This window comes from Schistocerca gregaria, chromosome 2 (assembly GCF_023897955.1).
Source record: "Schistocerca gregaria isolate iqSchGreg1 chromosome 2, iqSchGreg1.2, whole genome shotgun sequence".
In the NCBI taxonomy this organism is placed as follows: Eukaryota; Metazoa; Arthropoda; class Insecta; order Orthoptera; family Acrididae; genus Schistocerca; species Schistocerca gregaria.
In genome coordinates this window covers 358,260,128-358,275,407 of record NC_064921.1, presented here as the reverse complement: position 1 = coordinate 358,275,407, position 15,280 = coordinate 358,260,128, and the positions used below count along the sequence as shown (strand labels likewise).

Here is a 15,280-nt window from a genome sequence, read left to right as displayed (position 1 = left end):
TTCCACCAGGGTATCATAGCAGTCCTTTTGACTCCTATTGAAACATGTTTCCCAAAAATTAAGTTTTTTAATGAATGATTCTATAGAATCTTGTACAATATATTTGTTTATATTTGACCCATGGAGAAAGAAGTTTAAACTGTTAATTTGTGAGAAAATGTCTGACATATAAGCTAAAGTCTGAAGCCAGATGTCATCTTCCATGCACTTTCTTTTGTGAAAGGTATGGCTGGTGAGAAAAATGTAGACTTCATCTTTAAGCTTACACAGTCTGGAAATAGCTCTATCTGAAGATAGACACCTAACTTCAGTGTGAGACAATAAACACTTATAAATGCTTCCCTTTTTCCTCAAAAACCACTTCAAAGATGTGGATCTTTGTAGGGTGAGCCTTACTGAAATTAATTATTTTCACTGCATTGTTCAGCACAGATTTCAATCCATTGGACATGCATTTAGGAGCAAGAGCCTGTCTATGAAAGCAACAATGTGTCCAAGAATCATTCATCACTACCTATTTTACTTGAACAGCAAACCCGACATAGCAACCTGCCATGGATTTCACACCACCTGAACAAATGCCTACACAGCAAGTCTAGTATATTGCATTTTTGCGCAGTATTTATTGATTAACTTAAATTTATCTCCTCCAAAAGTTCTCTTTTTTGAGGGTGTGCAGAATAGTAGCTTATCTTCTACATACTCCCCATTAATATATCAGATGTAAAGTAAAAAAAAATAAAAAATAAAAAATAAAAAAATGGCTAAATTGATAACATCATTCGATTTGTCAAGTTGAATCACAAATGAAGGCCTGGTACAAATTCTTCCCAAAATGTCATTATCAACATAATTGGACATGTCTTTAATTGGGCGGTTGATCGTATTGTTGGACAGTTGTACCATACTGACTTTTTATGTAAAAGAGTCTCCAAGCATGCACTGTACTACATCATTTATACATAGCCGCATTAAATCTTCAGGAGTCGAATGAAGTTCTGCAGTTTTAGAAACTCCGTAGGTAATGCAATAAGATGCTTCAAGAGCATTCTCATTGTTACTGTTCTGAGCATATTCAAAAGTCGTTAAATCTTTTTCCCACTCATTAAGTTTTCATGGAAAAAGAGAGTAGGTTGTTTAGTTTCTAAATGGTATCAGTGGAGAAGGTTCCAGACTACTATTAGCAAGAATTGCCACCACGTACAACACACTGTGGTCTTGAACAGTACTTGTGAAATATTTATAAAAATCCAAACCTACTGTAATTTTCGCCATATGTTCTTTTCTTTGCACATGCTTCACTTTTGTCAGATTGACACATATCAGTAGAAGCTGAATGATCTGTTGACACAACACTAACTTGTGATTTTGTTAAATCCTGTTTTGCTTTGAAACTTCCACTTTTCAACCAGTTATCCATTTTAATGTGGATAGAAACTAAGTAAGCTATTGTGGAAGATCAAAGGCCTGACTGCTACATAACCATTCCTTGATAGGGTTACAATACTGTTTTTAGTATTGTTATAACACAAAGAAGCTGACAGACTAAATTTCCTTTGTAGCAAAATCAAATGCATTCCTAATGTTGTCACATAACTGTACCATGCATTTGTGGTAAATATTAATTTATTGTGGAAATAATGTGACAAATTCTCGATGTTACATGTACATAATAAGGGGCATTATAATATTAATTTAATTTTAAGGTAATAATAATATTTCCTGGCAGATTAAAACTGTGTGCCGGACTGAGACTACACACTGTTTTAATCTGCCAGGAAGTTTCATATCGGTGCACACTCCGCTGCAGAGTGAAAATCACATTCTGGAATAATAATATTTTTATTTTTATAACAGTGCCACAAAAACTAAGGAAACAGTAATAGGCGTAACTGTGAAACCAACCATGGAGAAAAGAGTTTTGGTGAAACCCCTGAAAGCAGGTTGGGAAATGATGGCCTACCTTCTTACAGGATTTTCAGAGTCTCTGGTCCAACTTTCCCAGTTGACTCTGGACCAGTTCTGGGGCCAATGCTACAGATTGTGAGCTTTGTTGAAATTCTGTTAGCAAGGCTGGTTTCCTCAACCGTCTCTGCCAATGGCTGGAATGATCAAAGTATGACCTCAGAGCCCAGATGGGAGGCATCATTTGTTTCAACGTGCACCAGAATCTGCAGTTGGTTTTAACATAGCTCCTTAGTGGCAACCAGAATATCCTCTTCAGCCTGTTAAATGACATCCCTAGGTATAAACACTGAGTGCACCTTGTATTCCTTCCCATCCCACCTCATCCTGCCATTTCCCTAAGGGGCTTCAAAATTCACAATATATTTGAACTGCCGATGATTAATAGACTCCTACCCATTTGCATTTGTCTCTGCTTGTCACAGAGGGTGGCAGGTGTACTGACAGGTGAAGTGTGTCTCACTGGCTCTATGTCAGCTCCAGTATAAGACAGCACCTTAGACTTGTTGGTTACAGGAATGGGTATACAACCTGAGTTCCCCCTGGTCCCTGTTTCTGCTATACGGGGCACATAGATCTACCTTTGGTGCCTCTGATACTTAACTCTCAGTAGCCATCTCAGTGCACCCCTTCGCAGTGGCTTTCAATAGCTTGACAGTAGGAAGGGCAATTTCCACCTGCTTACATCATCAGCTAACTCACCTTATGTCTTAAGAACAACATTCATTGCATTGTAGTTGGTTATATGTTTTAGAGAACATTTTAACTAAGTTTGCTGATTCGCTTTTAATTCCTGGAGATGTTAAGCTAATGGTATTACTAGTCCCATTTAAAAGAAATGAGATTTCTATTAAAGCAACAGAAATACCTGGGGAGAAGCTATTGATTTTCTGAAACTTTTTTGAGGTTGTGGTCACAAACAAACTAGAAAACAACATTAATTTATGATAAATGCAAACAATAAGCACTCCTCTTGTCAGAAAAAAAGCTAAACGTATTGTATGCATTTGTCTTAATATGCACTGCATTATCTGTAAATCACAAAATGCCAATTTACTACAAAATGTTGTACACAATTTTTGTACTTTCTGAAAATTCTGAAAAATCTATGTTTATCCATGTAGATATACACTGAAATTTAAATGACTGATTCTGATGTTTGTGGCTACTGTGCCTAAAATGTTATAATGCATTGCTACAGTGTGTTCCAAGAGGAATGGTCAATACTCCAGGATATGACGGAATGATCATTCAAAGCAAAAAAGTCTAATAAATATGGGTTCTAAAATGCGTACCTGAAGAGTTATGAGAACTTATTCATCTCTGATATTGTGAAATTAATCTCTTGTACTCTTTGAGAGATGGTAATATGAACCAAAACACGGAAAAAATTTCACATAAACATGGGCTTTAAAGTGCATACCTTAAGAGCTTTGAGCATACGTTCCCCTTCACTGCCCTGAAATATGTCTTTTCTACTGAACAAGTGCTCATAGCTTTTATGGTATTCATTTTAGAGCACATATTTACTAGACTTCTTTTATTTTGGTCCTTGCTACCTGCTCCAAAAATATGGAAAGGAAAGAGTTTGCAGCAGAAGATATTTGCTTCATGGTATTGTAAGATGAAGTAGTGCTCATTGATCTTAAGGTATGCACTTTGGGGCTCATGTCTAGTAGACATGTTCACTTAGAATGACCATTCTTGTCATATCCCTGAGTATTGATCATTCCTCCTGGGACACCCTGTATAGATTTCAGCTGATGCAATAGTACAAAATACATTTTGCACTGTTCTCAAAAGGACACAGTACATTATGACTCGCGCACTAGTTTTGATTCAATCAACTTCAAAAACATGTTTAAATTTTACTTGAAGTTTTTGGAGCATGGCCTTTAAAAGTGAGTTTATCTTTGGCATGTGAGTGCAGATTAAAACATAGCCAGGCATGTAACAAGAAACAGCATTCATCAATTTCAATTATCCTATGCCCACTGGAATTGTAACTGACAATGCTGTTGGGTAACCATGGTAACATATAGGGGTTGTATGCAGCGCAGCCCCTTGTTCATCAGAACACGTTGCACATTGTGCTCCGGAATGCTTTTGCTTTCAGTGTTTACTGTATCATCAGATCTTCCACAGGTCACTCCTGTCTTGCTTTACAGAACAGGTGATCTTTTGACCACCTTGTTCTGTTATGATGCACAGTCTTCCAACATTGTTTCACCTACTCGTGGTGTCACCATCCTACAACCACTATCCATTGATTATCACAACAGTAGCAAATGAACAAATTTCTCTTCTTCAGAAACGCTTTCCTTGCCATTGCTAGTCTACATTTTATATCCTCTCTACTTCGACCATCATCAGTTATTTTGCTCCTCAAATAGCAAAACTCATTTACTACTTTAGGAGTCTCATTTGCTAATCTAATTCCCTCAGCATTACCCGACTTGATTCGACTACATTCCATTATCCTCGTTTTGCTTTTGTTCATGTTCATCTTATATCCTCCTTTCAAGACACTGTCCATTTCTTTCAACTGCTCTTCCAAGTCTTTTGCTGTCCCTGACAGAATTACAATGTCATTGGTGGACCTCAAAGTTTTTATTTCTTCTCCCTGGATTTTAATACCTACTCTGAATTTTTCTTTTGTTTCCTTCACTGCTTGCTCAATATACAGATTGAATAACATCAGGGACAGACTACAACCCTGTCTCACTCCCTTCCCAACCACTGCTTCCCTTTCATGTCCTTCGACTGTTGTAACTGCCATCTGGTTTCTGTACAAATTGTAAATAGCCTTTCGCTCCCCGTATTTTACCCTGCCACCTTCAGAACTTGAAAGAGAGTATTCCAGTCAACACTGTCAAAAACTTTCTCTAAGTCTAAGAACGCTTGAAATGTAGGTTTGCCCTTCCTTAATCTAGCTTCTAAGATAAGTCGTAGGGTCAGTATTGCCTCATGTGTTCCAACATTTCTACGGAATCCAAACTGATCTTCCCCGAGGTCAGCTTCTACTAGTTTTTCTATTCGTCTGTAAAGAATTCGCGTTAGTGTTTTTCAGCTGTGACTTATTAAACTGATAGTTCGGTAATTTTCACATCTGTCAACACCTGCTTTCTTTGGGATGGGAATTATTATATTGTTCTTGAAGTCTGAGGGTATTTCGCCTGCCTCTTCATTTACTACATCCCTCAAAGCTACCCATTCTTCTTCTACTGTATTTCTTTCCCCCATTCCTGTCAATTGTTCCCCTATGCTCTCCATGAAACTCTGTAGAATCTCTGGTTTAGTCAGTTTATCCAGGTGCCATCTCCTTAAATTCCCACCTTTAACAGTTTCTTCAGCTTTAATCTACAGTTCATAACCAATAGATTGTGGTCAGAGTCCACATCCGCCCCTGGAAATGTCTTACAATTTAAAACCCGGTTCCTAAATCTCTGTCTTACCATTATATAATCTATCTGATACCTTTTAGTTTCTCCAGGATTCTTCCATCTATACAGCCTTCTTTTATGATACTTGGACCAAGTGTTAGCTATGATTAAGTTATGCTCTGTGCAAAATTCTGCCACATGGCTTCCTCTTTCATTTCTCACCCCCCAATCCATAATCACCTACTATGTTTCCTTCTATCCCTTTTCCTACTCTTGAATTCCAGGCACCCATGACTATTAAATTTTCGTCTCCCTTCACTACCTGAATAATTTCTTTTATCCCATCATACATTTCATCGATTTCTTCACCATCTACAGAGCTAGTTGGCATATGAACTTGTACTACTGTAGTAGGCATGGGCTTCGTGTCTATCTTGGCCACAATAATGCATTCAATATGCTGTTTGTAGTAGCTTACCTGCACTCCTATTTTTTTATTCATTATTAAACCTACTCCTGCATTACCCCTATTTGATTTTGTATTTATAACCCTGTATTCACCTGACCAGAAATCTTGTTCCTCCTGCCACCGAACTTCACTAATTTCCACTATATCTAACTTTAACCTATCCATTTCCCTTTTTAAATTTTCTAACCCACCTGCCCTATTAAGGGATCTGACATTCCACGCTCCGATCCGTAGAACGCCAGTTTTCTTTTTCCTGATAACGATGTCCTCTTGAGTAGTCCCTGCCCGGAGATCTGAATGGGGGAATATTTTACCCATCATCATTTAACCATACAGTAAAGCCGCATGCCCTTGGGAAATATTACGACTGTAGTTTCCCCTTGCTTTCAGCCGTTCGCAGTACCAGCACAGCAAGGCCGTTTTGGTTAGTGTTACAAGGCCAGATCAATCATCCAGATTGTTGGTTGCCCCTGCAACTACTGAAAAGTCTGCTGCCCCTCTTCAGGAACCACACATTTGTCTGGCCTCTCAACAGATACCTCTCTGTTGTGGTTGCGCATACGGTACGGCTATCTGTATCGTTGAGGCATGCCAGCCTCCCCACCAATGGCAAGGTCCATGGTTCATGGAGGGGGGGGGGGGGGGGGGGATAGTCATATACATTAAGTAAACATGTTGGTCATACAAATTGTAATCCTTTAAAGTATTTACTGAGTATGTGGAGGTAGTAGGCGTACTATCTGTACTGTGCAGCTTTGTTTGTAATTTATTCAGAATGTGCTTATTGTGATATGTTAATAAAATATTGAGCAAGGTGGCATAGCAATGAAGGCACTGGTTTCAAATTCAGGTGGATCAGGTTTCAAATTTCTGTCCACCTATTCTTATTTAGGTTTCCCATCGTTTCTCTAAATTACTTAAGGTGAATGCCACTAATATTTAGACCATGGTCAGTTTGTCCAATATTAGACTGTGCTGTCTGCCAGGACATTAAATCCTAGTATGTTTTATGAAAAAATTTTGCATTATGTTTTAAGACATCCATACTATTTTAATTTTCTGTGGTCTGATTTATTTATTATGTAGGGGCACTCAAAAATGCCAATGTTACATTACAAAATGCTGTTTACATTGTTTATAAACTACTACCAGGTATAATTTGTGAACCTAAAAAAATTAAATATTGTTAATTTTTGTGCAAGTTAAATTGGACAGTTTCTGTGCTTGTCGAATCAGTGGTGGGGAAAGCTTCTGATTTTTTTGTGTACATACTATATAAAGAACACTGATTGCTCAGTACAAGGTTTTTTATAGTGTAAATACAGCACATCAGTAGTCAGTCAAGCTCTTACTTAATCAGTCTGGTAAGGAATATAATAACATAATGCCAGTATATTTGAAGAGTAGTATTTCACACATTTTCTGCACTTGTTGGGCACTACTTTGTTGAATAGAATAGAATAGAATATTTTTTATTCGCCTTTCAGTATTTTTCATACAATTGGCTTCGTCAAAGTTTACAATGGAGTACAGTTAGGTCAATAAACACTTATATACACAGAATTATTTAGCTTATTTAAGAATTGAAAACATTTATCACTTATCAAAAGCTTATATTATAATGAGTATTTCCTAGGAATTCTTCAATTGTATAGAATTCACTGCATTTTAACCAATTTTGCAATACACTCTTGAATTTCTTAAATGGGGCTGTACGAGCTGAGTATGGTAACTTATTGAAAAATTTTATGCCCAAATGTTTATAGTTATTATGTACAACAGCTAGCCTCGAGAAAGGAAAATCCAACAAGCGACTATTTCTAGTATTGTGTGTGTGTACATCACATCTCATGCTAAATTTGTCCAGATTTTCTTTAGCATACATTAAACAGTTATATATGTACATGCTAGGTACTGTCATTACATTGAGATATTTAAAGTGGTTTCTGCAGGAATCTCTGGGTGCTAATCCTAGTATACATCTGATGGCCTTCTTTTGCCATCTGAAAATGCATTTAGCCCCCGAGGAATTACCCCGGAGCAAAAATCCATACTCCAGATGGGAATGGAAGAAAGCAAAATATGACTGGAGTAACAGCTGTTTGCTCACACTGTTTCTCAATTTGTACAGTAAAAAAAATACACGGGCTAGTTTGCTGCACAGGTGATTGGTGTGTTCTTCCCAGGAGAGTTTTTGGTCTATGTGCAATCCAAGTAGTTTCACTGCTTTATTTTTACTTTTTGTAGCTTTTAGGTTAAAAATTATTTCTTCTGTTTTTGTATTGTTTATGCACAGTTGATTGGCCTGACACCAGTGACTAGTCATTTGCATTATTTCTCTGTTGTTACCCAGCACAGTTTGTAAATTGTCACCTGAGAAATCGTTAATATAGACAATGAACAGGAAAGGCCCAAGAACCGAGCCTTGGGGTATTCCTCTTTTTATAGGGAGTATTGCTGATCTCTGTTTATATGCATATACAAGCTGTAACCTATTGCTTAAATAAGATTTGAATAAGGTGAGTGGTATATCTTCAACACCATAGTATTCTAATTTTTTAATGATTATGTCATGAGACACTGAATCGAATGCTTTGCTTAAATCGGTAAGTGTTCCAGATATATGGAGCCTCTTTTCATATGCTTCATATACGTTGTTCGCCAAAGCTTCAATTGCTTTTACGGTTGATAGGTGAGACCTGAATCCGAATTGTTGTTCATTTAGTACTGTGTTGCTTTCAAAATAGCTGTATAGCTGCATATGCATACAATTTTCTATTATTTTGGATATGATTGGTACTATTGATATGGGTCTGTAGTTGTTTGGGAGGTTTTTATCACCTTTTTTATACATAGGTAGTGTAACTGTGAGCTTAAGACATTCTGGAAAAATCCCTTCATTTAGTACTCTGTTTGACAGTGAGAGAAGTGGCATTTTGATTTCCTTTGCTATTCGCTTTATGATGAAATTACTGAGTCCATAATAGTCTTCTGTTTTGGAATTGCTTAGTTTGTTTATCGATTTGAAAATGTCATTTAGGGTGATAGGGGTACAAGTAAATTTCTCACTAGTCTGTTTTGTATGAATGAGTAGTGTTTCTGCATCTGTGGTAGAATTATTGAGTGGAGTGGTAGTGGCACTATTTACAAAATAGTCATTGAGTGTATCGCAGTCTATAGGGATGTTGTTTTCTTTATTGATGTTATTAATATCCTGTTTTATGACTTTCCAAGCTGCTTTACATTTATTTTTGGAATTCAAAATATATTCATCATTTGCATTGCACGTAGCCCCTTTTATTTCTGATTTGTAAAGTTTTCTCATATTTATGTAATTTGCCTTGTCTTGATCACTTTTACCAGACTTATCCTTCAGAATTAGGAGTAGTATCCCAAGTTTGTTAAGTTTTGGAGTGTACCACTTGTTAGTAGGCCACTGCTTATGTGTATTATTAGGATGTTGTCTTTTTGTTACAGTGGGGCACGTCTTTTCTACAATGTGCTTAATTTCTGTGAGGAAAATAGTAAAGCATTTGTCAGTTGTTTTATTATTATTAATTTTATGAGACCAATCAATTTCCTGTAATTCATTAATCATGTTATTTACACTGGATTCTCCTAGAAGTCTATATGTTACTTGTCTTTCTTTAGGGTTGAGTTTTGTATTTTCTATTCGAAGCCATAGTCCTGCATGATCTGATATTCCTAATTCTATTACATCACATTCAAGAGTATCTTTATATACATTACTAATTATGTTATCAAGACATGCATACTGTCTGGTGGGCTTTTCATTAAGACAATAATAGTTCAGTGATTTCAGAGAATTAACCATATAGATAACATTTTTCTTCTTTGCCCTTATATCTATGTTAATATCCCCTACAATTATAATTTTATGTTGTTTATATTTGGACAACTGCAAAATTAGAGTGTTAATTTTTTCTATAAATATTATTTCATCAGATCTTGGAGTTTGATACACTGACACAATTACAATTTTTTGTGTGTGCATTACCATACCAGCTACTTCAAATATGCCTTCAAGGCACATTTTGCTAAGGTCTACTACTGAATAATCTAAATCTAGTTTGCTTTTAACATAGATTGACACTCCACCATGTGAAATGCTTCTTCTGCAATAGCTAGTAACTAGCAAATATCCTGGAGGAACACACAAGCCTATTTCAGACTCTTTCATCCTGTGTTCATTGATACACAATATACTGCAGTTAATTTTATCAAGCCAGTACTGCAGTTCATTGATTTTACCACGAAGTGATTGTACATTTATATGTAAAAGGAGAACATTGTTATCTGCACAGAAAGGTATTTTGATGTCACAAGGTCTTGTATGTTCATTTATTTTCACCGATTGATCTAAAACAACACAGTTATCTGAATTAATTACTTTTCTGGATTTGTCCCTTATCGTGGTTTCTACCCTTCCTTCCCCTGTAACGTTGTATTGCCTAAAAAAGGAGGTCCATAAGTGTCCATAGAAATAGTGTCTTTTAAAACTAGACAGTTGCGTTCGTGAATTTCGTTTATAATTTTGCTTATCTCGTGACAGAGTAATTTTTTACCCTGGTAATTCAGATGCTCACCGTGTTCAGTGTGCAGATTTTTCGCCAGTCTGTTAATATCTACTACATTGCATTTTGCGTAAGTAGAGCATAATTGTTTTATTCTAGCATTGGTTTTACGAATTTCTTTATTCACACACGCATTATACACGAGGTCGTGTCTATGAGGTATCGTCACAACAACAGTGTTTTTCATCATATTTACGTTTAAAAAATCCATCAAACCTGTTATGCACTTTCCGGCTTCGTTATGAGCTACGTCGTTGGCACCAGTCACACAAACAACGATGTCACTGTTCTTCATTGTATTCCCGTGTTCTGAGACACCTTCAATAACGTTTTTGGTCTTCGCACCGGGTTTCACGATGCCAGTTGCACACAGATCCGTATTCACTTCTTGTAAAATACTAGCTAGCTTTCTCCCATGATTGTCAGCTAGAAGAAGCACATTGCATTTCTTTGCCTGCTGCCTACGATTCCCGGTGGTTTTGATTTTACCGTTTGCAATTTTAATTTGATTTTCCTGTTGGATGTACTGTTTATTTTCAATGTTTACGAAGTTGCTGCTGTCTTCTGATAAAACACTGAACCTATTTGTGCATACGAGACCGGTTTTGTTTGATGAATTTTGTTGAGAGAAGGTTACTTTTTTACGCGCTTTGGTAGGCAGTTCTTGAGAAGCAGGGAAAATGTTTGAATGGTTTAGGCACTTTTGATCAGTATTTTCACTTGGAACTGTGTTTGAATTATTAACGCACTTTTGGCCGTTATAGGCATTATTTTCCACTATTGCACTGTGACGGTTTGTGTACAGGAGCTTCAAATTATTAGTAGTTTTCCGTATTACATTTTTACCTGGTATTTTGCTTGATGCCGTTGTTTGTAACTCGCGGTTTTCGTTTTTGAGATTAGTGAGTTCTCGTGTCAAAGTGCTTATAACTTTCTGGAGACTTATTAAGCGTTAATTTATCTTCTCGATTTCACCTTTTCACTTTTGCTCGGGCACCACTTTTTACAATGTAACTGTAACTTTTAGGAGCACTAATATTGTTCACATGTGCACTGGACGCCATCTTGCAAAAGTTGCTCTTATGTTCATCACAATATGCTGTACCTTCAAGCTTTTCAATGTCATGAATACAGAGTATGTTGAATTGACCATTCTTTGATCTTCTGTCTACAGTGAAGTCTCTTTTATTCTTATGTATTTTACTCCAGGGCTGCTGAACCCTTTGCATGATGGATCAATTAGCACACTCCGGTTATCTGGATGACTTGGTACTGGACTGGATCCAAATAATCAAATATCCAAATAATTGGACAAATTATGTAAACAGGTCATTTCTTTTTTTAAAACAAATAAAATTATCTAAGCATGTAATTTTTCAACTCATTCCCACCTACTTCTTGTTCATTGTCATTAAATAAATATGACAGAGTACTAGACATATGGCTTCATTTCAACAAATTCTGTTCAATTCAAGAATTCTTCACAAACACATATTTTAAAAATGTGTTTTGTGGTTGTGATAAACCCATTTTCAGGTATTGAGTAAACAGTTTTTTGTTCCATGTAATTATTACATAAAACTTAACCCATTGCATACTTTAACTGTGGCAGTTGTATGAAAAATACTAGTAGGTCAATAAATAATCTCTTCCAACTCAGATGCAGAGTAATAGTATTGAAAACTGTAGTGCAGATTGCACCTCACTCTGTTGCAGATTGCGTTACTCTGAAAAGTGCTAGTTCACATATTCTACTTTACTGTTGTTGTTTTCTTGCCTAGCAAGTTGTTATGTTCTAGTTTCAGGCTATGGCACTGATTTGCCATCATGAGCAGTTTGCTTGAAATACAGGTCGAAATCAAACAGGGACACCAGCAGAAAACAAATACTTGCAGAAACTGAATATTTATTTTCAAATAAATGGACAGTAGGTCACTTTAACTTTCCAATGCATGGAAATTTCACAAACAGGTGCCTTTATCAGTGACATTAGAAAATTAAAACCCACTCCTTCAGCTACTTTTTTCATAAGTATTTTATTTCGAGGGGAAAAAAAAAAACCTTACAGTAGAAACTCAAGTCACAAAACACATAAGCTCGCGGAGAAACATTTCCTCCAAGAAACGGAATGCAAAGTGAGTGCACATTATCTGTTGCTCAGATACAGAGGTTCAAATTTACCCTACTCATACACATAAAAATTAAATTGATTGATTGATGATGGTTTTACCCATGAATTAGTGATGCATTTGCATAAATCCAAGGGCAGTGCCTGAAGAAACCCCGCAAAAGTATTCTTTCGCTATCAGCAGCGGATCAAACCGAGTTATGGGTTCCAAGACAACTATGCACAGACAATGGCTATAATTTTTATGATATGTTCCTAAGATTTAGGTCTCAAACAACCTTGAAACTTTTCTAGATCTCTTTATCCGTTTCCAAGATACAGAGGCTTGAAGTCACCCTACATGTGCATGTAAAATGCAGTGTGAGGTGGAAACAGTTTAGAAAGTGACATAGCACAGAGACGTATGATATAAAGTGTGCCTGTTATCACCAGAAGGGTTTTGGGAACTCCACGTTTTAGTGCTGAAGCAAATGCAAAATTAGTTTTGCATTATTTCAGTTTCACATACGTAAATTATCAAAATTTTACTGGCCCATCATATTCTTTTCATATGAGTGACATGGCCTGCAGTGGCAGGGCAAGAAAGTGACCAATGAAAAAATGCTGTTATTGGAGCACAAAAAAGGCAAATATGCTTCTCTTTATTAAAAGACTCTGACTGAAAAGTGGGGTACCAGCTGCCTCATTGGTTCTTCCTTAGGACCTTTAAAAATTTTCCAAAAATATTGTTGTGTGAACATATTCACTCTTTTTTATGCTAAGAGAGATGGCAGCGGCAAAGAGATGGAGAAGTAATAAATACTGGAAGATAGTAGACAGTAATTGTGTTATAGAAAATGCAAAGAAGACCACGACAGTGTGTGAGAAAGAGAGGAACACACTGACAGTAGAACATAGTAGACAGTGAGAGAATAGTACCAGGAAAAAGTGAAGGAGACAGAACCAGTGGGAGAGGAATAAAGGGAAGCAGAAAGCAGAAGTGAATGAGAGCCAGTGATAGTGAGAGACGGAGTCTATAATAGTGACAATGAGGAAGAGCGAGATAGTGACAGTGAGAAGAGATAGCAGCAGTGAGAAGGAGTGAATGAGAGAATAGCGGTAAGAGAGAACAAGAGGAAGACAAAGGCAGTGATACAAGATGGTAGTAGGAGGACAGAATGAAGGCAACTGTGGCTGTGAGACAGGAGACAGTGACAATACGAGAGCCACAAAGAGATAAAGACAAAGAGTTATGCCAAATGAGTGAGGGAGAATGGGCAGTTGGGAGTGGAAGGGCATAATAGACTTACAGGAATGGACTAGTGAATGAGAGTGAGTTAAATAGGAGGTGAGTTGCATGTTAATAAAGAGTGTGAATATGTTTGCATGAAAATATTTTTGCGAAAAATTTTAAAGGTGTGGAGGAAGAAGAATGAGGTAGCCGGTACCCCACTTTTCTGTCACAATCTTTTAAAAAAGAAGAGCATATTTGCCGTTTTTGTGCTCCAATAGAAGCATTTTTTCACTGGTTTACTATAAATATATGTCTTAGTCCATACTGTGCACCATGGTCTCCAATACAGCTGTAGGCTGTTTTATAATACATTATTTGGTTTATTTCAGACAAATAGTTAAAGTTCTTGTCAAACCCTTTACAATTTACTTCTGAAAAGCATGTATGTTCAAAATTACATATGACAGTCGCCACTTGAGCTATACAGTTAAAGGGTATTTTCTCATACTATCTGTAATTTATTTACGATAAATAAATTTTAGTTTGTCTTTGTGTCGTTTTGTCCATTACAACAGTAGAACTTGTTTTTATGATACTCAAGTCATTTTCTTTCCATAAATGTTTTATCTGTATGTGATTGATCATAATAGTTGTACTACTACTACTTTCCTGACTAGTAAATTTTCATAATAAAAACTGTCTGTGTTGTTTACGTACCAAAATATCTCCACTGCAAAATATCTCCAGTGATATGGCACCATGTTGTTTACCTTGTCTGTCATATGTTCACTATATAAATGGTCAAGCCCAACACCTAGTATTGAGAATTCCTCTTTATCCACCTTTCCTTGTGCCCCACAGACACTGCTGTTCTAAATGGTTGCATCCTATCCCTTTGCCAATCAGGTTAACAGGACTTTATTGTATGTAGATGCTTTGTCAATCCCATGGGTCATATCTCTGCTCAAGAGATCTCTGATAAACTGTGCAATTCACTTGAAATTTTTGCGTAAAACAGGACAGCATCTCAAGTGGGCTCTGGAGCCTTCTAGAGTTTTAGCAATTACAGCCAGTTCAGCCAGTACAGTCACTTGTATCAGTAGCAGTGCATTTATTGAATAATGGCAACATTACTTGATTTTATTAATCAACTGTTGAAGACAGAATTCAATATTTTGACTACTGTATTGCTTTGCTGTTTTCTGTTTTGATTCTTGTCTGATCCACAATTTTGTTCCACTAACAGCCTTCATATATGACCAAAATTTCTTGGGACTTTCAGACCCTTCCTGTGATAACAGCCAACAAACAGCAATGTTCCAGTTTCAAGTCCTAGCATACAGACTTAAACTGCCAGGAACTTTCAAAACAGTGCACACTCCACTGCAGAGTGAAAATTTCATTCTAGAGAGTCATGCTACTTTGACATAGCCTCATTTACAGATCAACCCAATCCAGTCAAAATAATTTCTCATAACTCTCTGCTACTGACAATTTTTAAAGGAAAGTCACCAACTCTCATTTCCT

The 15,280-nt window shown here is 36.6% G+C and overlaps 1 protein-coding gene across 1 annotated transcript in view; it reads left to right on the top strand.

The window, feature by feature from the left end:
• The window catches only part of LOC126337063 (general transcription factor 3C polypeptide 1), a 333,645-nt gene that overhangs the window by 283,587 nt on the left and 34,778 nt on the right, over positions 1–15,280 (top strand). The window lies entirely within an intron of this gene.